Source organism: Microcaecilia unicolor, chromosome 6, assembly GCF_901765095.1.
Source record: "Microcaecilia unicolor chromosome 6, aMicUni1.1, whole genome shotgun sequence".
NCBI classification, from domain to species: domain Eukaryota; kingdom Metazoa; phylum Chordata; class Amphibia; order Gymnophiona; family Siphonopidae; genus Microcaecilia; species Microcaecilia unicolor.
In genome coordinates, this window is record NC_044036.1 from 314,058,357 (window position 1) to 314,084,933 (window position 26,577).

Genomic DNA, 26,577 nt, shown 5'->3' on the forward strand with positions numbered 1-26,577 from the left:
CAAATGTGTGGGTTTATTTTGGCTCTGTGCAGAAATATGCTTCTGCTATCACTCCTTTTCCACACCCTGCCTTCATTTTTGAAATTCTTCTCTGTACTCTATATACACAAACCCCCCTCCCCGCAATCCCAAATACTTCTTCATATATATTCACCCACCTACTGACCTGTACTTTATGCATCCCATGAGGTGGATTCTGGTCTTTGAAAGCTGATACCTCAAACTGATCAGTCTATAAGGTGTCACCTTCCTTTGCCATTTTTGTTACACTAGTCTAACATGGGTATCCCTTTGAAAGCCGACAAAAGACAGTGACTGAGATAGCTGCATGAGATGGGGGTGGGGGAACCTGGGATACTTGTGAATAAATAGTGCTCTGGCTAGTTCTGATCGAGCTGCCAGGACCCTCCCACAGCAATCTTGGCGAGACTGCCATGGGGAATCTCGGCAGCCATTTTGACTGAGCAGCAGCACCAGGCAGAAATGAGTGGACTTCGTTCTTGAACGAGAGGACATGAAATGAGATTGAAGGGGGGCAGACTCAAGAAAAATGTCAGGAAGTATTTCTTCACGGAGAGAGTGGTGGATGCTTGGAATGCCCTCCCGCGAGAGGTGGTGGAGATGAAAACGGTAACGGAATTCAAACATGCGTGGGTTAAACATAAAGGAATCCTGTTCAGAAGGAATGGATCCTCAGGAGCTTAGCTGAGATTGGATAGCAGAGCCGGTAGTGGGAGGCGGGGCTAGTGGTTGGGAGGCGGGGATAGTGCTGGGCAGACTTATACGATCTGTACCAGAGCCAGTGGTGGGAGGCAGGGCTGGTGATTGGGAGTGGGGAATAGTGCTGGGCAGACTTATAAGGTCTGTGGCAGAGCCGGTGGTGGGAGGCGGGGCAGGTGGTTGGGAGGTGGGGATAGTGCTGGGCAGACTTATACGGTCTGTGCCCTGAAAAAGACAGGTACAAATCAAGGTAAGGTATACACAAAAAAGAGGCACAGTGGGAGGCGGGGATAGTGCTGGGCAGACTTGTACGGTCTGTGCCAGAGCTGATGGTGGGAGGCGGGGATAGTGCTGGGCAGACTTGTAGGGTCTGTGCCCTGAAAAAGTCAGGTACAAATCAAGGTAAGGTATACACAAAAAAAGTGGCACATTTCTTGGGCAGTCTGGATGGACTGGGCAGGTCTTTTTCTGCCGTCATCTACTATGTTACTATGTTTGTCCCCGAAGAGGCCACTAGACTACCACGGCTCCTTAAGGTAGCCCGGGAGAGGGTTTCGTTTTCAGCCAAAACACAAACTTAGATTTCAGGCTGATTTTGGTGCCAAAACTGAAATTCGGTCAGCCTGTAGCCTGGAAGGTATGTTGAGAAACTAGTAAAAAAAGCCCCGTTTCTGATGCAAATGAAACGGGGGCTAGCAAGGTTTTCTTTTGTGTGCATGTGGGAGTGTGTGTGTCCCTGCCCTCTCTCCCCTCCCCCCTCTGAGTCCTTCACTGTTACAGAGAGAGCGATTTGATTTCATGCTTTGCTGTGTTTTCCTTCACTGTTTGTGTTACAGAGAGAGCGAGGGCGGGGCAGACACTCATGGGGAAACCGGATATCTCTCCCCCTTCACACTTCCGGCTGGAGGCTTCATAGAACGTTGGTGGTGCCTTTTATATAGAGAGATGTTACCCTCATGACTCTTTGCTTTCTGCAGCCATCAGCTCTAGAGGTTTGCACTTGGGGTGGTTGTGTAATGGTGACTTTCTAAACATCTGTAACATAGTAAATGAAGTCAGATAAAGATCTGTACGGTCCATCCAGTCTGCCCAACAAGATAAACTCATTTTACATGTTATGTGATAACTTTATACAGTGGGGGAAATAAGTATTTGATCCCTTGCTGATTTTGTAAGTTTGCCCACTGACAAAGACATGAGCAGCCCATAATTGAAGGGTAGGTTATTGGTAACAGTGAGAGATAGCACATCACAAATTAAATCCGGAAAATCACATTGTGGAAAGTATATGAATTTATTTGCATTCTGCAGAGGGAAATAAGTATTTGATCCCCCACCAACCAGTAAGAGATCTGGCCCCTACAGACCAGGTAGATGCTCCAAATCAACTCGTTACCTGCATGACAGACAGCTGTCGGCAATGGTCACCTGTATGAAAGACACCTGTCCACAGACTCAGTGAATCAGTCAGACTCTAACCTCTACAAAATGGCCAAGAGCAAGGAGCTGTCTAAGGATGTCAGGGACAAGATCATACACCTGCACAAGGCTGGAATGGGCTACAAAACCATCAGTAAGACGCTGGGCGAGAAGGAGACAACTGTTGGTGCCATAGTAAGAAAATGGAAGAAGTACAAAATGACTGTCAATCGACAAAGATCTGGGGCTCCACGCAAAATCTCACCTCGTGGGGTATCCTTGATCATGAGGAAGGTTAGAAATCAGCCTACAACTACAAGGGGGGAACTTGTCAATGATCTCAAGGCAGCTGGGACCACTGTCACCACGAAAACCATTGGTAACACATTACGACATAACGGATTGCAATCCTGCAGTGCCCGCAAGGTCCCCCTGCTCCGGAAGGCACATGTGACGGCCCGTCTGAAGTTTGCCAGTGAACACCTGGATGATGCCGAGAGTGATTGGGAGAAGGTGCTGTGGTCAGATGAGACAAAAATTGAGCTCTTTGGCATGAACTCAACTCGCCGTGTTTGGAGGAAGAGAAATGCTGCCTATGACCCAAAGAACACCGTCCCCACTGTCAAGCATGGAGGTGGAAATGTTATGTTTTGGGGGTGTTTCTCTGCTAAGGGCACAGGACTACTTCACCGCATCAATGGGAGAATGGATGGGGCCATGTACCATACAATTCTGAGTGACAACCTCCTTCCCTCCGCCAGGGCCTTAAAAATGGGTCGTGGCTGGGTCTTCCAGCACGACAATGACCCAAAACATACAGCCAAGGCAACAAAGGAGTGGCTCAGGAAGAAGCACATTAGGGTCATGGAGTGGCCTAGCCAGTCACCAGACCTTAATCCCATTGAAAACTTATGGAGGGAGCTGAAGCTGCGAGTTGCCAAGCGACAGCCCAGAACTCTTAATGATTTAGAGATGATCTGCAAAGAGGAGTGGACCAAAATTCCTCCTGACATGTGTGCAAACCTCATCATCAACTACAGAAGACGTCTGACCGCTGTGCTTGCCAACAAGGGTTTTGCCACCAAGTATTAGGTCTTGTTTGCCAGAGGGATCAAATACTTATTTCCCTCTGCAGAATGCAAATAAATTCATATACTTTCCAAATGTGATTTTCCGGATTTAATTTGTGATGTGCTATCTCTCACTGTTACCAATAACCTACCCTTTAATTATGGGCTGCTCATGTCTTTGTCAGTGGGCAAACTTACAAAATCAGCAAGGGATCAAATACTTATTTCCCCCACTGTATGTGTATCCAAGTTTGATTTGTCCTTTCCATTCTCAGGGCACAGACCGTAGAAGTCTGCCCAGCACTCTTCTAGTACTAAAAGTTCTGAAGCTAACGTCGAAGCCCCTTAAAATTTACAGTCAAGCCCATCCATATCTATTCAGTCACGATCAGGGCGTAGACTGTAGAAGTCTGCCCTGCACAGGTTTTGCTTCCCAATTACTGCCGTCGCCACGTAACCGCCACTAAGATTCCGTGGATCCATTCCTTCTGAACAGGATTCCTTTGTGTTCATCCCACGCATGTTTGAATTCCATTACTGTTTTCATCTCCACCACTTCCCGCGGGAGGGCATTCCACGTACCCACCGCCCTCTCTGTGAAAAATACTGCCTAACATTACTCAATTATCAGATAATAATTGACCTGCTCAATGTTCCTTATGCTTTTTCAGTGTAAACATTAAATCTCTGTCTTTCATTTTAACTCTTTAATATGTGCGAAAGGTGCATACTTATGTTCTGCAGGGGTAGATGTCTGGTTAGAAAACCTATGACCCAGGGAAAATTCTTGAGTCCTTTTACGAAAGCGCAGTAACTGCAAAGCCTCGGTGTTGTGTTGGCTCAAGCCCGACATATTCCCGTATAGCTACCACATGTTAAGTGCATTTCAAATTGCTATCTGTTGTAAGTTACCATGCGCTAATTGTAAGGCCCAGTTCACTTGCATTTCCCACCCCATTTCATGCAATGCCGTTGGCGTCTGAATTAGTGAATTAGTTACTAAGGTGTTGTAAAATCTGTGTTTAATGCGTTTTAACACTGGACTGTCCTGTGCACTAAGGTCAAATTTAATGCAGCACTTATGGGTTTTTAAAAAGTATATTTTATTGCATGGCACCTGCACAGCATTAACATGGGATCACTTGCTGCCTCCTTTATGCCTTTAGTAAAAGGGTTTCTCAGTAAGTAAGCGAAAGTGCTTATTGTACTTTACTAAAAGGCTTTCTTAAATTTTTTTTTGCAAGTTATCGCTCCTGTTTTTGATTCATTAACTGTCTGTCAAAAGCATAAAATGGTAGACATAACATTTAAAATAGAATACATTTAAATAACAGACCACCACAAAAATATGTACTGTATTTTTCGGACTATAAGATGCACTTTTTTCCCCCCAAATTTGGGAGGAAAATGGGGGGTGCGTCTTATAGTCCGAAGGTAGAGATTTAGCAGGCCGCCAGCCCTCCCGCCCGCCCTCCATCCGAGTTTGGGATCGCCCTCCCTAGGGTTACCTCCCCTCCCACCGGCCCTGTCACCATCTCTCCCCTTACTCACGCGATCTTCCCTGGTGGTCTAGTGTCAGGGCAGGAAAGAGCCCCCTCTTTCCTGCCCAGCGCGCTGCTCTGCATCCTCCTGTATGCTGCCTGTGACGGTCTCGGCGAGAGGCCACTTCAATTTCCGGCGGCCATTTTGAATCGCGCCAAGATCGTCACAGGCAGCATACAGGAGGATGCAGAGCAGCGCGCTGGGCAGGAAAGAGGGGGCTCTTTCCTGCCCCGACGTCACTAGACCACCAGGGAAGATCGCGTGAGTAAAACCTAGGTGCGTCTTATGGTCCGGTGCGTCTTATAGTCCGTAAAATACGGTATATTGTGGTTTTCATTACCCCCTCCCCCCCCTTAACTTTTGGCACCGAACTGATCTGAGTCCCAGGAATTTTTCTAACCTTGATTTATTTGAATAAAAGTTGAATCTTTTCTGTTGCTTGTACTGAATGGATTACGAGTAGAAAACCTTTTCTAGAAACTGCTGTTCTGATCAGTTTGCAGTGATGGAGCACCATATACAAACCTGACTTCCCTTTTCATAGGTTTTGCATGTTTTTGGCAAGGCAGGTTTGTTTTGGGAATCTGAATGCTGTTTATACTTTGGTACAGTTTTCTTGAAAGGCTTTGGAACCAGGACAAGCCGGGCAGCCCCCTGTGCATTACCACAAAGGCAAATCGAAAGCATTTAAGCTCTGGGTACATGATGCAACACCGCAGAGCAGTGTGTGGAGAAGCTCCTTGAACTTATGTCTTATGTGTGTCTTGACTAGTCAAAAGTCTAAGCTCCACGGGAGTAAGGACAGTCTTTATGCAGTGGTTTTCTTTCTTCAGACTTGATATACTGCCTTTCCTAGAAACACATTAAAGTGGTTTACAGTATGAAAAGTGTCAAACTGCAGATAAAATAAGATGGAAATTACGACCGTACCAGGGCAGAATATGCAGAATATAGATGGCAAATCCAGACTTCAAGCACCCCCCCCCCCCCCCAAAAAAAAAAAAAAAATCCACAACCCCCAAAGTCCTTTTGAAAGAAGTAAGACCTAAGATAAAATTTAAATTTCTTAAACGACAGCTGGACAGGGGTCCTCTCCATCTTCCTAAGGTACATGGCCTACTGAAGCAAGGTCCAGTGCTCATGGAGGATCTCATGCCCCTTTGGTCTTATGGCTTGGCCATTGAAAGGGCTCGGTTGAGATGAAAAGTTTGTTCTGATTCAGTCATTACCGCCTTGCTTCAGGCTCAGAAATCTCTGTATCCATGGTGTATGCGAGGTTATGGGCTGGTGTAACTTCTCCCAGATCGCGCAGATCTTCAGAAAGGATTGGTGTTCTCTAAAAGGTCAGGTTGCAGTATCGGCCTGTTTTAGGGGCCAACTACAGAAGATGTCTCTTGCGGGGAGTGAGCCGCTTGCGCCTCCTTTTTTGTACGCTGTGTCCAGAGTGGAACCTTTTAATTTAATCCTTCAAACTCTTCAGAAGTCTCCTTTTGAGTTGCTCCAGGAGGCCTCCTTGAGATCTTACACTAAAGACAGCGTTTTTGGTGGCTATTGCATCGACATATAGGGTTTTGGAGCTTCAGGATCTCTTGTCTAGATCCCTGCCTTCGCTTTACAGGGGTGGGGGTCTCCCTGCACACAGTTCCTTCCGTTTTTCCGAAAGTGGTATCAGCATTTCTTCTCAACCAATCTGTAGAGCTTCCATCCTCTTGCAAAGAGGACAGAGAGGTTCGATAGTCTTCCTTGAAGCTTTTCAATGTGGGTAAGAGTCCTCATTAGATATCTGGAAGTCACGAATGAGTTTTGCAAATCAGATAGACTGCCTATGCTTTAGGTAAACAGTACCTTGGCCTAATGGCTTCCAAGCCCACAGTTGTTAGATGGCTGAAGAGACTATCGTGTCAGCTTATTTGCTTGCGGGTACATTCTATGAAGCGTACAGCAACATACTAGGCGGAGACTGCTTTACTGTCTCTGGCAGATATTTGCAAGGCAGCAACGTGGCTGACGCTATAAAGCTTTGCCCAGCACTACAGGGTGGATGTTGTGGCACGCATGGAAGGCAGTTTTGGGGCTTTGGTCCTCAGGGCAGCGGTGTACCAGGATCCCACCCACTCTTGGGATTGCTTTTGAACATCCCACAGGTTCTGGAATAGTGGGAAACTATGTAATAGATGGAGAAATTAGGTCTTATCTGATAATATTCTTTCCATTAGGCTTCCAGAGGCCCTCCCAAGGTTTCTGAGATGTTTAGTTGGTTCGAAGTAATGGGTCAAATAATGACTGTTGCTTTGCATGGTGCTTCTTGCATATCTCTTGTTCTCTACAAGTTGTCCAGAGATGAGAGGTCCACATGTTTGCTCATCTGGTTAGTGTTAGGTGAGCAAATTTAAGGTTGTTGAGTTTATTCTGAGTTTTTTTTCTTACTGCTTGCCTGTGTAAATACTGAGGAGCTGGACTGGTTGCCAAGAGATGTCTCAGCTCAGTTTTCAGTTCTCTGTCTTTACCTGCTGGTTGATGGACATAATTATTCCACAGGTACTGGAATAGTGGGAAGGGCTAATATAAAATTTATCAGGTAAGACCTAATTTCTCCTTGGTGGGAGGGAGAGTTTTGAAAGTGACAGAAGGTGAGCTTGGGGATGAGTTTGGTAGAGGTGATCTTTCGGGGGGAGGGTTAGAATAAATTAATTTTGAGAAGGTAAGATGAGAATGAATCTGTAGTGTAGTGGTAGGTGAATGAATGGGGAGGTAGTCTAGGATGAGCCTGAGGGAATGAACCTTGGGTTCATAAAGAAATGGTGAGAGTTGGATGAGTGGTTGAGTTTGGGGATGGGAGAAATTGAGGGGGGAGGCGTTGAGCCCTGGGGTATGTGGAAAAGGTAGTCGGCCTGTAGGGGGAATGAGAGAGAGAGTGTAGGACGCCAGAGAGAAGGGAAAGGGATGTGGGGAAGGAAGAGGAGAGGGAATGTGGTGACTCTCTCACTATTCACATGCATACACACACACAGACAGGCATGCCTCCGTCCTCCTACCCACTATCTGCAACTTAGTGTGAAAGCTCCTGTATCTCAGGCATGTTGAGTGCATCAGTTAATTTCTTATATATAATCTGTAGCTGCGCACTGGAAACAATCTGTCGGTCCATCGCTGAAGGACTGGTTATAGAAGATTAAGATACTGATGGAGTTGGAACAACTTACTTGACAGCAAGATCGGGCGATTCAATCCGTAAGCAAAAGAATGGACAGAGCTAGCAACTATTCTGGATCCAGAGATTGAGGGGACATCCCAGAGACAAGAAACCATATCCAGAGGAAGTAGTGAGGGGGGAGGGCTGTGAGGGGAGAAAGGAGGGGTTCTTGGTTGAAGAATGTATATGAAAAAACAAATATGTTTCAGTAGACATTGATGTAGCTTATAGTTGTAAACTGTTGAGGGAAACGTGTATTATTTTGATTGATTATAAACATAAACTAAATAAAAAAAAAAAAAATTGGAAAAAATATGTAATCTGTATCTTTGTTTTTCGAGTGGTACTTAACCTTTAAGGGACAGGCATGTGCTACTTATTATGATTGCATGATTTTGTCTTCCTTCCTTTGTCTGGTGGGGGTCACTTGAATTTTCAATTGCTAAAATGGGGATCACATTGAAGAAGTTTAGGGAGCAATGTTTGAAAGGGACTGTTGTGGGTGGTTAAACATCCTCTTGCAGGATGTGGCTCCTTCGTTGGAGTACAAACATGGAATTTTATTTCTGGGTCTCTGCACCCCAGATGCACTTTAAATATCACTTGGTGACTTATGTTCTCATAGAACTACTTATCTACCAGATATGATAGTGTTATGCTGAGTAGTTTGGAAAGTCAGCTTCTTGGTCATGCAGTGAGGTGTTTTTCCATTGCATAGGCAGGGGAAGTAGGAGGTGGTTGATTTTTATTTTCCTGAATTGGGAAATGCTCATTTCCCTTGGCCAAACTGTGTCCACGCTCTCTGTGAGTAGAAACCTGTTTAGATTTTGGTGTGTCAGTGGCCCACACATTTAAGCTGTCACAGGAAACTAAAGGGCTAAAATGTCAACACAAGTCCCTTCATAAAACACATGGGCAGGTTAACATCAAAAATGGTCATCTTTCATTAAATGAAAGGGGGGGGGGGGGTGGTGTGGGGAAATACTTTTATTAGTTGTGCCTAGGACTTAATTTGTGGGGGAACTCCGCAGCCTGGAATGTCATTCTGCCACTTCTTTTCAAATTTCAGAGCAGAAGGGCGTTGCTACTTCAGCCCTTCCCTTCCAGGGAAGACAAAGGGAGGGAGCCCGGAGCAGAGTGGAGAAGAATCTCTTTGCTCCCTAATCAACTCCTCTGCTGTTGTTCCTGACCCTAGATTGCCCATCCGCCTTCCCCCCAGCCACACCCAAACTCTGTAGTTCTACTTCCTTTTATTTTGGTCTACAAATTAAGCCCTGGTTGTGTCTTTAGGGGGGAGAGTTGTTGAAGTGTATGTCATCACTACTGTCATTACAGCTGTGATTGCTGAGGGCAGGAGTTTCTCCTATTGTCTAGTTATGTATTTTTGCTAAATAAAGTTCTATGTCATGGTCGCTGCTTCACTCCTGGTCATCAGCAAAGCATCCCTGGCCCAGTTGGTCTCAAGACGTGCCCCGCAGAATGGGAGTATACTGTGGTGAGCCCCCCCCCCCCCCCCCCAGTCTCCACTGGAACAGATATTGTCTGGCTCCTACAGGACTGTGGGGGGGGGGGGGAGAAGGAGGAGGTGTTGTCTGTCAGTTAACACTAGGATTCTATTTATAAAATCAAAAACTAGTTCTTTCACATTGGGGTCGATACATGTCCCCACAGGAATGGCAATGTTTGTGAATGAGTTAACACCCCCCCCCCCCCCCCCCCGTGTCTGGACCAAGCAAATATTTAAGAACATCGTCACATATTCCTACATGTCCCGTGGGGGGGCACTTTGCTGCATTTGAAGAATCAGAGCTCCTATGTCAAGATGTTAAGCAGTTTGTAAAAAAAGTGGATAGGTGTGGTATCCATGTTAGTCCACTCTTAAAGGTTATCAATAGAAATCAAACAAAATAAAACATGGAAAAGAAAATAAGATGATACCTTTTTTATTGGACATAACTTAATACATTCCTTGATTAGCTTTCGAAGGTTGCCTTTCTTCCTCAGATCGGAAATAAGCAAATGTGGTAGCAGATAGTATATATGAGAGAAACATCAAAGCATTACTTTGACAGTCTGACAGAGTGGGAGGGTGGGGGTTTGCATGGGGACATCAAAGCATTTCATTGATATTCTAACAGAATGGGAGTTGGTAGGTGAGAGGAGGGTAATAAACAGAGAAGACCAGAACACTGCACCAGTGATTTCACAGTAAGAATACTGAAAGGTAATTTTAAAACAATACAGGAACGTAAGACCTTTGAAATAAGAATGATTGAATATTTTGACACCCAACAAACAGGACTTAATAAGGATCTGGGTTTTCTAACATTATAAAACATAAAGCTGTATTTCTCTGTTTATTTCTCTGTTTATTACCCTCCTCTCACCTACCAACACCCATTCTGTTAGAATATCAATGAAATGCTTTGATGTCCCCATGCATACCCCCACCCTCCCACTCTGTCAGACAGTCAAAGTAATGCTTTGATGTTTCTCTCATATATACTATCTGCTACCACATTTGCTTATTTCCGATCTGAGGAAGAAGGGCAACCTTCGAAAGCTAATCAAGGAATGTATTAAGTTATGTCCAATAAAAAAGGTGTCATCTTATTTTCTTTTCCATGTTTTATTTTGTTTGATTTCTATTGATAACCTAAAAAAAGTGGAAAAGCTATGAGATGTGAATTATCAATAGAGAGAGTGACCAGGACAATCATCTGACCAACAGCCATGGCCTGCCGTTGAATTTCCGGACTTAACACCACCACAGCGGTGTACCAAGGGCGGGGCGGTGGGGGCGGTCCGCCCCAGGTACACGCTGCTGGAGGGGTGCAGAGAGCAGCCGCGCGCCTGTCGGCACCGCTGGTTCCCTGCTCCCTCTGCCCCGGAACAGGTTACTTCCTGTTCCGGGGTAGCGCTATAGAAATGATTTGTAGTAGTAGTAGCAGGGAGCCAGCGAAGCCGAGAGCCGCATGGTTGCTCCCAGCAGCTAAGAATGCACCTGGGAGGGGGGGGGGGGGTTGATGCGTCGGGGGTCTGTCGTGCTGCACTGGGGAGGGGGGTGCACATCAGCGATCCACCCCGGGTGACAGCCGACCTAGGATCATCACTGCACCACCAGCTGAAAATCTGAACCCCAATTGTTTTTATCCTCTGGGTGCACACGTGTGCTCTGTTTTCAGTTTCTAAGGTTAGTGTCACCTGCTTTTGGCTTCTCTTGTGGAGGGGTGGGGGGGGGGGGTTCGAGCTCCCTGAACCATTTAGGATGTATGGTTTCCCTCTGTTGCTGCAGCTGTGGTTTCTGTGTGGTTAACACAGTGCATTCCAGCTGATGCTGTTTCACATAGCATATTAAAAACAGGAGAGGCAAGCAGCAGCTGCTGGAGAGAGATAAGCAGAAGAGGCCAGGCTTGGCAGGGGTCATTTTGTGTCTTACCCTTGTGTATGGACAGCATGTCTGTAACATTTGGCTTATACCTGCTCCTGCCAATGAAGAGTGGCTGATGTAGACACTCATATCACTGGCTTTCCCCACACTTCTCACCCATCCCATCAAAATTACCTAAGCGCTAAAAGTTTGTTCAAAAAAAGCGCTTATTCAGACAGATCCATTGCTGATTTCATGAAGGGCAGCACTTTGTGGAAATGAAGTGGTTTATAAGCTTTGCTGTGGATGGGGGTGCCACGTACTGGGCTTTGTGGCATTCTCAAGTCAGGTGCTTGTGTGCTCCGACTCCTATTTTTCTAATGTCTGAACCTGAAAGAGAAATTTGATGAACTACAGAAATATAGGATATTTCTTTATGTACAACACTAGGACTAATAGACCACATAATATTTATTTGAAGAACGGAGAATTTGAACAAAAAAACGTAAAATGTATTTATTTATTGCATTTGTATCCCACATTTTCCCACCTTTTTGCAGGCTCAATGTGGCTTACAATACATCATGAGTAGTGGAAATATATTTAAAAGACATTTAGTGGTACAGAAGGATCTTGTACAACATGATGATAAAACATAATAGGATAACAAGCAGATATTAAAATACAGTAAATGGTAAATTTACCATGCATTATAATGTTGTAAGTTTATTTTGATGCTGGAGTCTGAGTTGGTACATTTTTGCTTCCAGTTCCACAGCCCTGTCTGACAGTGTGCTGTCCTTGGGTGCCATTCTCAGGGCACAGACCGTGTGGGTCTGCCCAGCCCTCTTCTTGTAGCTTCAGAACTTTTAGTACAAGAAGAGGGCTGGGCAGACTTGTGCGGTCTGTGCCCTGAGAATGGCAAGGACAAATCAAACTCGGGTATACATATAAAGTATTGCATACTAGGTAAAATGAGTTTATCTTGTTGGGCAGACTGGATGGACCGTACAGGTCTTTATCTGCCGTCATTTTTCTATGTTACTCTTTAGGGTTCTACATGGAATGTTGCTACTAATTGGGATTCCGGAATCTTGTAACTCTTTAGGATTCCAGAATCTTCAAGAACTTTTAGTACAGGAACAGTGCTGGCCAGACTTCTACGGTCTGTGCCCTGAGAAAGGCAAGGACAAATCAAACTCGGGTATAAAGTATCACAAAATGAGTTTATCTTGTTGGGAAGACTGGATGGACCGTACAGGTCTTTATCTGCCGTCACTTACTGTGTTACTACGGTTGAGCTGCAGAGCTTTCCTCCAGGTGTCCCAGGAACAGTTTTGGTTACTGTCACGAAACTAGAGCTGCTGTTTTAGCAGTGAGTAGGAAAAGGAAGAGACTGAGGTTTCTGTGTGTGTGCACTGATGTGTCTCCCTCAACTGTAAAACGACAGCAAAACTGAGCACCTCTGTTACAGTGGGGGAAATAAGTATTTGATCCCTTGCTGATTTTGTAAGTTTGCCCACTGACAAAGACATGAGCAGCCCATAATTGAAGGGTAGGTTATTGGTAACAGTGAGAGATAGCACATCACAAATTAAATCCGGAAAATCACATTGTGGAAAGTATATGAATTTATTTGCATTCTGCAGAGGGAAATAAGTATTTGATCCCCCACCAACCAGTAAGAGATCTGGCCCCTACAGACCAGGTAGATGCTCCAAATCAACTCGTTACCTGCATGACAGACAGCTGTCGGCAATGGTCACCTGTATGAAAGACACCTGTCCACAGACTCAGTGAATCAGTCAGACTCTAACCTCTACAAAATGGCCAAGAGCAAGGAGCTGTCTAAGGATGTCAGGGACAAGATCATACACCTGCACAAGGCTGGAATGGGCTACAAAACCATCAGTAAGACGCTGGGCGAGAAGGAGACAACTGTTGGTGCCATAGTAAGAAAATGGAAGAAGTACAAAATGACTGTCAATCGACAAAGATCTGGGGCTCCACGCAAAATCTCACCTCGTGGGGTATCCTTGATCATGAGGAAGGTTATAAATCAGCCTACAACTACATGGGGGGAACTTGTCAATGATCTCAAGGCAGCTGGGACCACTGTCACCATGAAAACCATTGGTAACACATTACGACATAACGGATTGCAATCCTGCAGTGCCCGCAAGGTCCCCCTGCTCCGGAAGGCACATGTGACGGCCCGTCTGAAGTTTGCCAGTGAACACCTGGATGATGCCGAGAGTGATTGGGAGAAGGTGCTGTGGTCAGATGAGACAAAAATTGAGCTCTTTGGCATGAACTCAACTCGCCGTGTTTGGAGGAAGAGAAATGCTGCCTATGACCCAAAGAACACCGTCCCCACTGTCAAGCATGGAGGTGGAAATGTTATGTTTTGGGGGTGTTTCTCTGCTAAGGGCACAGGACTACTTCACCGCATCAATGGGAGAATGGATGGGGCCATGTACCGTACAATTCTGAGTGACAACCTCCTTCCCTCCGCCAGGGCCTTAAAAATGGGTCGTGGCTGGGTCTTCCAGCACGACAATGACCCAAAACATACAGCCAAGGCAACAAAGGAGTGGCTCAGGAAGAAGCACATTAGGGTCATGGAGTGGCCTAGCCAGTCACCAGACCTTAATCCCATTGAAAACTTATGGAGGGAGCTGAAGCTGCGAGTTGCCAAGCGACAGCCCAGAACTCTTAATGATTTAGAGATGATCTGCAAAGAGGAGTGGACCAAAATTCCTCCTGACATGTGTGCAAACCTCATCATCAACTACAGAAGACGTCTGACCGCTGTTTCCAACAAGGGTTTTGCCACCAAGTATTAGGTCTTGTTTGCCAGAGGGATTAAATACTTATTTCCCTCTGCAGAATGCAAATAAATTCATATACTTTCCACAATGTGATTTTCCGGATTTAATTTGTGATGTGCTATCTCTCACTGTTACCAATAACCTACCCTTCAATTATGGGCTGCTCATGTCTTTGTCAGTGGGCAAACTTACAAAATCAGCAAGGGATCAAATACTTATTTCCCCCACTGTAACTTCACTTTCTGAATTGTGCCACAGAGGCACAGACTGGCACCCACCCCTCTTATCTCTGTTAGTTTCCTGTCCCTGCCCCCCCCCCCCCCCCCATCTCTTCTCTTCCTCTGTATTCCAGGTGTATAATTACTATTTCATTCTAATATACTGCCCTTTTCCCCCCAAGAGGGGAACTAAATTGGTTTACATCTTAACACAGTACAAACTGCATAATGAATACCTTATTTTTTATTAGGATTTATTTACCACCTTTTTGAAGGAATTCACTCAAGGCAGTATACAATAAGACTAAATCAAACACAAGCAATAGACAAAGTAACATAGTAGATGACAGCAGAAAAAGACCTGCACGGTCCATCTAGTCTGCCCAACAATTTAAACTCATATGTGCTACTTTGTGTATACAATTATTAATTTTTTTAAAGGTCCCATTAAAATGATGGCGATTTAAAATATAACAGTGCAATGCATAGGTCAGCCCTCAGTCCCTTGTCTCTGTGGCCTGGTCTTGCCTGCACCCCTGGTGCTTGGTCGGGGGGGCTTTGCCATCACTACAGCCTGCAAATTTTACAGCCATAGTGATCTGAGCATCCCAAGATCTTGGATATTCAATCTCGCAACTTTACGGACAGTTATCTACTCAGGTTGTCAGGATCTTCTTAATCAGGTTTGCGTATAGTTGATCATGCCATATTCGTTAGGAAGGTCTGAAAACCTAAGTGGATTGGTTTCTTGGAGGCTGCCCTATCCTCTCCATGGCCATCTTAAGTCAGCCCACAAAATGAGGGGCAGACAGATTAGCCTTTGAGAGTTGTAGCCTGCATGATGAAATTCCTGAATACTGGGTTAGATATTCCCTGCTTTTATGCCCATGGTAGGTATATTACATCCAAAGTGAAGAGTCCCTAGCAAGCCTGGTCTGAGAATGCTGAGATATCTAATGTGTGACTTTTTTCATTCACAACCTGTGTTAAACATGTTGAAACCCAGGACAGAAATTTGGGAGGGAGCCCTAATGTCCACCAACAGGCTGTATCTCCTTCGGCTTCATGCAGGTTTAGGTGCCCCCCCCCCCCCCCTGTATCATGGGAGCCCAGGGCAATTGCCCTGCTTGTATCCCCCAAGATACTGACCCTGCTTTCACTGTACAAACACACCTTCCCTTCCCCTCTGACTGCTGACCAAAAAAGTAAGCTCCTGATCCTACCTGCCATGTATAGGAAAAGAAACACATCGTGTCTGCATATACCAGTGAGAGAATCTACCTAAAGCAGTATCAATATCAGTATGGGAGTGGAGGGGTAGCCTAGTGGTTAGTGCAGCAGACTTTGATTCAGGGGGAACTGAGTTCAACTCCCACTGCAGCTCCTTATGACTGGGCAAATCATTTAACCCTCCATTGCCCCGGGTACAAATAAGTACCTGTATATACAAGATAGGCGCAGTGCCCGCGGGTGCACGGAGCCACATATAAAATGGCACCGTGCCCCGACCGGCATGCGCGTCGTGGCTAGCGGGGTGCGACTGGGAGGGGGGGCTGACAGGTTCCCGCCGCAGAAGGGCACCCCGCTGGTAAGGGAGGAGTTTAAAACCCCCGAGCGGAGCCCGGACGACCTCTTCAGGCATCCGGGCACCAGACTGCACCCGCCCCCCCTCCCTCCCCGTTTTTTATGTTGATTGTACCTGTACATTATTGTCGCAGCTTTGGCGGGGTACCCAAGCCTGATGGTGTAAGCTAGGCAGCTGGGGTAGCTGCGCTTACGGTTGAGCTCCCTTGCTGTACGGCGGGGAGCTCTGGTTACGATCAGTCAGTCTTGCTATGACGGCGGACTGGGTTGGATAATGAGCCAGAGGCTGGATCGGCTTGGGTATACCCAGGGTTTAAGATGTTTTTGTATATAAATAAAGCTGCGGCCGAGTTGTGCCATGTTAAGAAATACTATGTGTCTTGTCGTCATTGTATGATAGTTATCCGAGAACTTTTAGGCCCGAGGGGTCTCGGTTGCCTATGTTATATGTAAACCGCTTTGAATGTAGCTGCAAAAACCACAGAGAGGTGGCATATGAAGTCCCTTTCCCTTCCCTTCAAGGAACCTTATTCTACAATAATTCTTCCAGTTGTTGGCACATGGGGTCTGCAAGGTGACTGCCAGCACAGGTGCCAGAATCCCTTATAGCCTCCTGAGAGGAGACAGGGTTATTCTTCAGTGCTCCTGGTTATCCTGCAAGCCTCCCATAAAGCCAGGTCCAGGGCAGCCAGATTATTCTCACCCTGATTCACCTCTGCTGGAGCCCAAGCCAAGAACAGAACGCAGGTCTCCTGCGTTGCAGTAGTAACATTTGCTGCCGGGTCCCCTGGACTGGCTTGTTTTCCCCTTTCACTTGAAATGTGCTGGCTAGCATCTCGGCAGTTGGGAACAAAAAGTTGGCAAGAACAAAGCAGCAGCAGGGACTTAAAATTCCTGTCAGCAGAATGGATTTCACATAAAGGAAAAAATTTAGAAATAGAGACAGATAAGTGCTACTAAATTATGTAGCCTCTGATAAGTCTTGCAGTAGCTTATAGGTGAGGTAAAATCTATACCGAAGGTGTAGTAATTGGGGCTGTACTGAATATTCGTATTCGTTTCATATTTGGCCGGATAACGATTTAAATTCAAATATGAAGAATCTACTGTGCTAAATCCTACTGAGATAAACACTTGATCTCTGATTTCACGTTGCTTCTTTTATTTGTTATGTGAAAGTTCCGTGCCCATTAGCCATAGGAGGCGGTAAGGGCTCTGGCAGGAAATGGCCACTCGTCTGTTTTCTAAGTGCCGCATGACCATTTACTGGCTCTTTTGAAAAACAACCCTTTTTCCCGCTGTGGTAGAAGGTGTCCTTGGTGTGCGGTAATCCCGTGCACTGACACCACCGCAGGCTGACCTTTACTGACATTTGGTAGCATAGTAGATGACTGCAGAGAAAGACCTGCACGGTCCATCCAGTCTGCCCAACAAGATAAATTCATAAGTGCTACTTTATGTGTATACCTGACCTTGATTTGTGTCTGCCATTTTCAGGGTGCAGACCATAGAAGTCTGCCCAGCACTAGCCCCGCCTCTCCCACCAGCTCTGCCACCCAATCTCGGCTAAGCTTCTGAGGATCCATTCCTTCTGAACAGGATTCCTATATGTTTATCCCATGCATGTTTGAATTCCGTTACCGTTTTCATCTCCACCACCTCCCGTGGGAGGGCATTCCAAGTATCCACCACTCTCTCTGTGAAAAAATACTTCCTGACATTTTTCTTGAGTCTGCCCCCCGTCAATCTCATTTCATGTCCTCTAGTTCTAAAAGGGCCCCTTAGTCTAGTCAAGACAACCCTACTTCTAGGAACCCCACTGGTCTATGCAAATCTTCAGCACTTAAAGCGGCCATGGGGTAATGCATAAAAATAGGACAGACTTGTATTCACTTAACCCTTTAGTGTCCAATGTTCCCTTAATAAGCCATATGGGAACAGATTGGGAACCAGTGGCGTAGCCACAGGTGGGCCAGGGCCCACCCATTTATGGCTCAGGCCCACCCAACAGTAGCACATGTTTAGTGGTAACTGGTGGGAATCCCAAACTCCACCAGCTGAAGATTTTCCCCTGATGGTAACGAAAACGCTACTCTCCATGACACCGGCACCTGTGCATGCCTGCTGCCAAGGAGGAAAGAAGCATTTCCCACCAGCTGAGATCATTTTGGGGGGGGGGGGGGAGGGAGAACACTTGGTGCCCACCCAATTCTTGCCTAGGCCCACCCAAAATCTGTTTTCTGGCTACACCCCTGTTGGGAACATTGGACACTACCTGGTTGTTTAAGGGCTGAATATCTGCACTTAAGTGGCCAACTGCTGACTCCGCCCCAGATTGCCCTCAACATTTGAGATTGTCGCTAACTGTGAATTTCAGTGGCACTTAGCTGGTTAAGTGCCACTGAAAATTAGCAGCTAGCCCCGACCAAGCCATTTGACCAGTCAGCGGCTGGCTAAATGGCTTTGAGTATTGACCAGATTAATAATAATCTAAGGGTTGTATACTGTTTGATGCAAAACAAATCTCCAATCCTGTCTTTATGAAAACGCCTTGAACACCTCACAGCTTTGAAGGATTTGCTCTAAAGGATCAGGTGACCCCTGCAGATGTGGATATATTGGGGGGAGTCATTAGGGTGCGTTGTTATAGTATATTGACAGAGGGGAAAAAAACCGGCTCCCTATTCAGGGCTGCTGAGAAACTGAGCCGGTCCCGGAGCAGGGCTGCCCCCGCTCCATCCACCAAACTGTAAATACCTTGTCTGGCGGGTATCCCAAGGCTCCGCCAGCAGAAGAGTCTTCCTCCTACGCTGCTCTTCTTCACTCTGCTGCATGGCCTGCCCCTGCGGCTGCTTTTCTCTCACGTCGCGCATGCTCAGTTTCAAAACCAAGCATGCACGGCCTGAGGGGAAAAGCAGCCGCTTGGCAGGCAATGCGACAGAGTGAAGAAGAGCAGCGCTGGAGGAAGACTCTTCTGGTGGCGAGGCCCAGGGGGACCCCCACCAGCCTGCTGTCTGCTCCTCTGGGTCCTCCCTGTGAGCCTGCTGTGTCTGCTCCTCTGGGTCCTCCCCAGCCTCCAAGGGGGACCTAGTTCCGGAGTTTTCTCTCTCCTGCTCCTGTCGGGACGCGATCACTCGGGTCCCATCAGGAGCAGTAGAGAGAGAGATGCCCATTGCCCTGTCACTATTAAATTAGCATCTGGGTCGCTTGTAGGTCCAGGGGTGCTATTGCACTCTAGGTTAGAGTCTACTGGGGATGTGTGTTGGAAGTTCAAAATGAAAATCCCCACCCCCACCATGTACTTTTCCCTGCCCTTCCAGCCACAGCTAAAAGAGTGCGTTCTGAAAATGTCTGCCTTGTTTCATCAGCTGAGAGGAAGGGAGTTTCTCCACCCGTGTTGATCTTATCTGGGCAATTCCTGTTAAAAACTGCGGCCTTGGTGGTATTATGTGGTTTTGGACTAATAGAGTTATGCTTCTTTGAACCGCACAGCCAAAATACACTGATGATGTGGTATCTTGTAATTTTGTACAGTCCCCACTAAATTGAGTTCAGTTTCGTGTAACTGGGGGTGGGGAGAGGGGAGGGTTTGTAATAACCAGGGCTATTCAGTTGCTACTGTTTTGAAGTTGTGTCATATGTCATACCAAATTGACCAAGAATGATCTATCTCCCCCCCCCCCCCCCCCCCCCCTTTCAGGTCTGAATCACTCTGCTTACACTGATGAGAGCTCTGCGGGCAGGAGAAGTCACAACATGTTTTGAAAACAGTTCAGACAGGGTTTCGGGAGAAGAGGAGGAGACCACAGAAGCTCCGCAGCCAAAGGCAGGTTCCGAGGGAAACTCCTGGCTGCCGGGGCAAGAATCCACAAACTCTTTCCTGGGCAAGAGGCTCTGAAAGACTGAATGAATGCAGGAGCTTTGACTGAAGGTAAATGGAGTAGTTTTAATTCCCCCTTGCCTGCAGTTGCATCATGAAGAAGTTCACACTGGTGACATCAGCCCTCGCTATGCAATCTAATTTTCTCTCTCTGGGTTTCTGTCTCTACAGAGTCTCTCATAATTCTGCAGCAACATAAAGCACCCCAATTAAAGGGAAATTAAATGATCATCGCCTTATCCTTTTCTTGGAGGCAGCAGAAATAGGAGTGAAGGAGGGTAGAGAGGGGTTAGCGCTCTCCTTTCCAGCCCTCATACCTCTGCTCCTTCCCTTATCCTTGATATTTCACTCTTTTTCTTGTTTAATTACACCTCCACCCTCGGCTTCCTCTCCACCTCTGTCTCTTTTCATGCTCCCATTCCCTATCTGTGGACATCTTTATCAGCTCTTCTGCTTCCTCCTCCCTCTCCTCCAGGAGTGAGACAGCATCTCCGGGTGGGTCAGTCAGCCAAGGCGCAGTGGTACTTGGTGTAGTGGCAGGCAGTCCAGCCCTAGCAAGTGGTCTGTGCTGACCGGCTCTACTCCCTAAAAGACACAGGGCATTGGAATGCCTGCCAGTCTATGGACTCTCCTGCTTTTAAGGGTGCAATTGGATGGGATGTTTCCCCAGTGGCATAGCTAGGTGGGGCCACGGGGGCCTGGGCCCCTGGTTTTGCTGGCGGGGGTCCCCAACCCCTGCCAGTTGAATCCTTGTCCAGCGCCGGTTTCCTGCCTTGCTCTCTCCTCCTCCTCACATCCTGCATGTTCCTTTTAGTGAAATTGAGAATGCTTAGTTTCACTTAAAAGAGTGTTCAGGACGTGAGGAGGAAGAGAGAGCAAGGCAGGCAACGCAGCGCCGGAGACTGGTGCTGGAGAAGGCTTCAGCTGGCGGAGGTTGGGGATAGAATAACCCTCCAGCTTCCACTACTCATGGAACAGCTCCCAGTGAACCTCATACCCAAGGGCCAAGGTGAAATAGGGTGTCTTAAGAGTTGACTATGAGAACTTTAGTACCAAAAGGGATTATCATGTTGGATCGTTTGTCAGCAGCTGTTTCTGTCCGTTTTTTTGTTTTGTTTTGTTTTTAAACTAGAAAAAGAAATAAAAGAGCAGCGAATGAAAAAGAGCTTGAGTAAAAAGTCTCCCACCTTGTTTCAGGATACTCACAGCGTAGGCCTGCTGAGGGGAGAGCAGGGGGACAAGATTCCTGGGCCCAGCTGACAAATAAAGGACCAGCAACATAGTAAACAAAACTTGATTTACCACCTTTTTGAAGGAATTTACTCAAGGCGGTATACAGCAAGAATAAGTCAAACATAAGGAAATACACGATCACAGTAGTAAAATATTCAAACAATACAAAGTATTGCATAGTATACTACTTACGTCAACACAATACACAATAAAATATTTTAATAGACAGCATAGGGTGTAAGCAAAGATGGAACATATTATACAACTTTTTTGAGGGAACAGAGTGACGGCACATCTGGATAGTTGACGATATGGTTTCTGAATAGGAGAGTCAATGAAAAGTTTTCTTGCGAAGGACTGCTAATCCTGCAATGACAAATGAAATAATCATATTTAAATCCAGGTAGTCCATGCAGTTTCTTACAAGAGTAGAAGAGTTTTCGATTTGCTGCATGTTTTTATCCATTTGCCTTTAACATTCTTGAAATCAAGGCTGTTGTACCGTATCCATCTTTTAACACGTCAGGGTAGTTTGTATTTAATTATTTTATTACTTGACCTGTCACCAATGTCTTTGCAACATGTCAAGTCATTACTTCATTGACCATCAAGGCTCAATTCTTTTTTTGAATTTTGGCGTGAAATATTTTGTGATGTGGTTAGTTTTGAGGGAAAAAAAAATTAGTTATCAGTAGTGGTCTTGAAGAGTTTGACTTGTACTCCTTTTAATTTAGTCCACAAACTATTTATTTATTTTATTTTATTTTTGTTACATTTGTACCCTGCGCTTTCCCACTCATGGCAGGCTCAATGCGGCTTACATGGGGCAATGGAGGGTTAAGTGACTTGCCCAGAGTCACAAGGAGCTGCCTGTGCCTGAAGTGGGAATGGAACTCAGTTCCTCAGTTCCCCAGGACCAAAGTCGACCACCCTAACCACTAGGCCATTTTTTGGGGCCCAAAATATTAAGTTGTGCCAAAAAGGTAGTCCTACAGTATCCAAAGATATGAGGGAGACAAATGCTGTCATATACAGGGTTAATTTATAAAATATCGGTATGAATAAACTTTATATATGACATTTGTCTCCCTCATGTCTTTTTGGATGTGTCCTATTAACTACACTACTCTTCTGATTACTCTTCTCCGTCTGTAGTGATCCCTTATCCTTCACTTTTCCGTTTGATCTGCAATCCTACAGTATCGGCATGAGCTATTATCAGAAATCAGGATCTGAAAACTATCGAGAGAAGAAAAAATGAAGAAGCTAAAAAAAGGGCCAGAAGTCTCTTCAGAGCGTATAATTTTCATTTACGATGAAGAAGGTTCAAGAAATAGACAAAACATATAGTAACATAGTAGATGAGGGCAGAAAAAGACCTGCATGGTCCATCCAGTCTGCCCAACAAGATAAACTCATATGTGTATACCTTACCTTGATTTGTACCTGCCTTTTTCAGGGCACAGACCGTACAAGTCTGCCCAGCAGTATTTCCCGCCTCCCAACCACCAGTCCCGCCTCCCATCACCAGCTCTGGCACAGACCATATAAGTCTGCCCAGCACTATCCTTGCCTCCCAACCACCAACCCCTCTTCCCCCCACCTGCTCTGCCACCCAATTTCGGCTAAGCTTCTGAGGATCCATTCCTACTGCACAGGATTCCTTTATGCATATCCCACGCATGTTTGAATTCCGTTACCGTTTTCATCTCCACCACCTCCCGCTGGAGGGCATTCCAAGCATCCACCACCCTCTCCGTGAAAAAATACTTCCCGACATCTTTTTTGAGTCTGCCCCCCTTCAATCTCATTTCAATCAAAACAAATGCTGCAAACAGATATTTATTTATTTAGAGTTTGCTCACACCTTTTCAGCAGTAGCTCAAGGTGCGTTACATTCAGGTACACTGGGTATTTACCTGTCCCTGAAGGGTCTGTACCTGAGGTAATGGAGTGACTTGCCGAAGATCACAAGGAACAGCAGTGGGATTTGAACCAGCCACCTCTAGATGTCAAGACTGGTGCTCTTACCACTAGGCCACTCCTCCCCTACTATTGTGCTTGGTTCACAAGGCTTTCTACTTGGGATTTCTGTTATCTGTTATCTTTCCAGCAAATTGGAGAATATGTTCCTTCACAAACCTTGCATTGTTCTCAGCAGCTTTTGCTCCGGTTACTATTGTGGAGCTGTTAATTTGGCATCGGCTAGTAATAGAGCATTTTGCTGTGCGAGGCCTTCCTTCTCAGTTGATGGCACCCTTATCCTCCCCGTCTCATCTGCCCGCAACCTCGGGGTCATCTTCGACTCCTCCCTCTCCTTCTCTGTGCATATCCAGCAGACTGCCAAAACCTGTCGCTTCTTCCTTTTCAACATCAACAAAATTCGCCTTTTCCTCACTGAGCACACCACCCGAACTTTCGTCCACGCTCTCATTACCTCTCGCCTCGACTACTGCAACTTGCTCCTCACTGGCCTCCCACTCAGCCATCTATCCCCCCTTCAATCCATTCAGAACTGTGCCGCACGTCTTATATTCCGCCAGAACCGATGTACTCATATCACCCCTCTCCTCAAGTCACTTCACTGGCTTCCGATCAGATACCGCATCCAATTCAAGCTTCTCCTCCTTACTTACAAGTGCACCCGGTCTGCTGCTCCTCACTACCTCTCCACCCTCATCTCCCCCTACGTTCCCGCCCGTAACCTCCGCTCACACGACAAATCCCTCCTCTCAGTACCCTTCTCCACAATTGCCAACTCCAGGCTCCGCTCATTTTGCCTTGCCTCACCCTATGCTTGGAGCAATCTTCCTGAATCCCTACGCCAAGCCCCCTCCCTACCCATCTTCAAATCCTTGCTTAAAGCTCACCTCTTCAATGCTGCATTTGGAACCTAACCTTTCGAACATATAGATTGCCCCAATCTGTCTGACCTTTCAGATTAAACTGTACATTTGTCTTTTAGATTGTAAGCTCTTCGAGCAGGGACTGTCCTTCCATGTTAAATTGTACAGCGCTGCGTAACCCTAGTAGCGCTTTAGAAATGTTAAGTAGTAGTAGTAGTAGAAGAACGTCTTGCCAACAGATTTTCATGGCATTCTCAATCTTGTTGGAAAGCCTTGGAAACCTGTCTCTTTAGGTATAGTTATAGTTGACTTGAGCCAGTCTAGGGTTAGATATCTTAGCATCATTTTTTAAATTGTAAATTGTTTTATTAATGTGAGTTTGTATTGTAACCCACTTTTATAGCATGCATATGCTATGTGGTATATAAAGTAGATAAATGCCTTTAAGTTGAGACTGAGATTCTCCTCCCCCCCCCCCCCCCCCCCCAGGTCATTTAAACCCTGGTGGTGTGGGGGAGCTTAGCTTGGAAAACAATGGACACTGTTCATAGCTTAAGGACTTGAAATCCAAACAGAAAGGAAATGACCACATTGAAACACAGGAAAAACTGTGCTGCCTTTTTAATGTTTTTTTTTTTCCGTTTTCTTCTGGTGACTTCTGCAATATCTGATTGCAGTGCTTGTGTTGGGGGAGGGCACGTTCTGATATCTGTTTTGCAGGACAGAGTAAGCAAAGGAGGGTGTGTTAAAAGAATGAGTCAGGGCAGAGTGACTGAAATGAACCTGATTCCTCACCCACATACACAGGTCACGGAGCACATCTCTCCCACTCGGAGCATAAGTACATAAGTAATGCCATACTGGGAAAAGACCAAGGGTCCATCGAGCCCAGCATCTTGTCCACGACAGCGGCCAATCCAGGCCAAGGGCACCTGGCAAGCTTCCCAAACGTACAAACATTCTATACATGTTATTCCTGGAATTTTGGATTTTTCCAAGTCCGTTTAGTAGCGGTTTATGGACTTGTCCTTTAGGAAACCGTCCAACCCCTTTTTAAACACTTCCCTTTTAAGCACTTCTCTCCCACTCGCTATCAGAATAAATCCATATGTTTCAGGTGTAAGGGCTGTTTTTAAGGTGTCCTTGAATGCTGACAGGCTTGAGGCCAGCGTTTTTTTGTTTGTTTGTTTTTTTTGTACCCTATCCTCTCCTCCGCTTTCAAAGAGAAGCTTTGTAGATTCAGAACCAAACTGCAGCAATAGTAGGAAATCGGACAGTGAATATTCATGCTCTGAGCTTGGATATGGTGCAGCTAATTTGTAAGAATTCTAATACCACCTGCTGGTGAGCAAGAGAAAACATTGCAGCACAAAAGTGAAGCCCAAGCAGATTATCACCTAAACTGTCAGTGCTTTCATATAATTCAAAGCATCGCACATGCAGAATCAAACCGGGAGAAACCAGAATGGGACGAATGCAGTTAGAATTGGGACTCTTGACAGTGTTTTTTCTTTCTTCAGGCCATTTTTTAATTTAGGCAAGAATTTGCTTTGGGAGCCATTTAATTAGTGCCTCTGAGCTCTAGGCCCCTGCATAATTTGCTTATCCACCAATCCTACCCTGGTGCTCAGGGTTTAGAATTGCTTGAAACAGATTCCTCTGCCTCAGTGGCATACCAAAGGGGGTGGGGGCGGTCTGCCCCAGGTGCACACCGCTGGGGGGTGCTGTGGCGCACGCCTGCTCCGAGTTCGCTAACTTCGCTCGTTCGCTGCAGCTCCCTCTGCCCCGGAACAGGTTACTGCCTGTTCTGGGGCAGAGGGAGCTGCAGCGAAGTTAGTGAACTCGGAGCAGGCGCGCACCGCGGCACCCCTCCCCCCCCCCCCCCCCCGAGGCGTGCACCCAGGGGGGGTGTCATTTAGCGGGGGGGGGGGGCACATCGGCGATCCGCCCCGGGTGCCATCCAGGCTATGAACGCCATTGCTCTGCCTTGCTTGAATCCGAAGCTCCTCCAGTTTAAGATCAGCAGGCTTGTCTAATCGGGCTACTATGAATTTATGAGATTTTATTCAGGGGTGTAGCTGCTGATCATAGCACAAAATTTTTCACATTTGGATTCCTAGTTATTAATGCTTGACATTTATACTGTATTAGAGAGATATGCAGCACTGTTGAGATGTATACAGGAGGGTCCCTTCTCCTAGTCGAGACTTGGACAAGACAAATAGGAAGTGTTCCAGGTCCCTGGCCATAGTTACTATTTACTACTATTACTATTTAGCATTTCTATAGCGCTACAAGGCATACGCAGCGCTGTACAAACATAGAAGAAAGACAGTCCCTGCTCAAAGAGCTTACAATCTAATAGACAAAAAATAAATAAAGTAAGCAAATCAAATCAAATTAATGTGAACGGGAAGGAAGAGAGGAGGGTAGGTGGAGGCGAGTGGTTACAAGTGGTTACGAGTCAAAAGCAATGTTAAAGAGGTGGGTTTTCAGTCTAGATTTAAAGGTGGCCAAGGATGGGGCAAGACGTAGGGGCTCAGGAAGTTTATTCCAGGCGTAGGGTGCAGCGAGATAGAAGGCGCGAAGTCTGGAGTTGGCAGTAGTGGAGAAGGGAACAGATAAGAAGGATTTATCCATGGAGCGGAGTGCACGGGAAGGGGTGTAGGGA

The 26,577-nt window shown here is 46.2% G+C and overlaps 1 protein-coding gene across 2 annotated transcripts in view; it reads left to right on the top strand.

Moving 5' to 3' along the window:
- The window catches only part of RHBDF2 (rhomboid 5 homolog 2), a 149,097-nt gene that overhangs the window by 37,439 nt on the left and 85,081 nt on the right, over positions 1–26,577 (top strand). For both annotated transcript variants that reach the window (XM_030208194.1, XM_030208193.1), the window contains exon 2: positions 19,648–19,878. The gene's annotated coding sequence lies outside the window, so the exon portion shown is untranslated. The remainder of the gene's footprint in view (positions 1–19,647; positions 19,879–26,577) is intronic.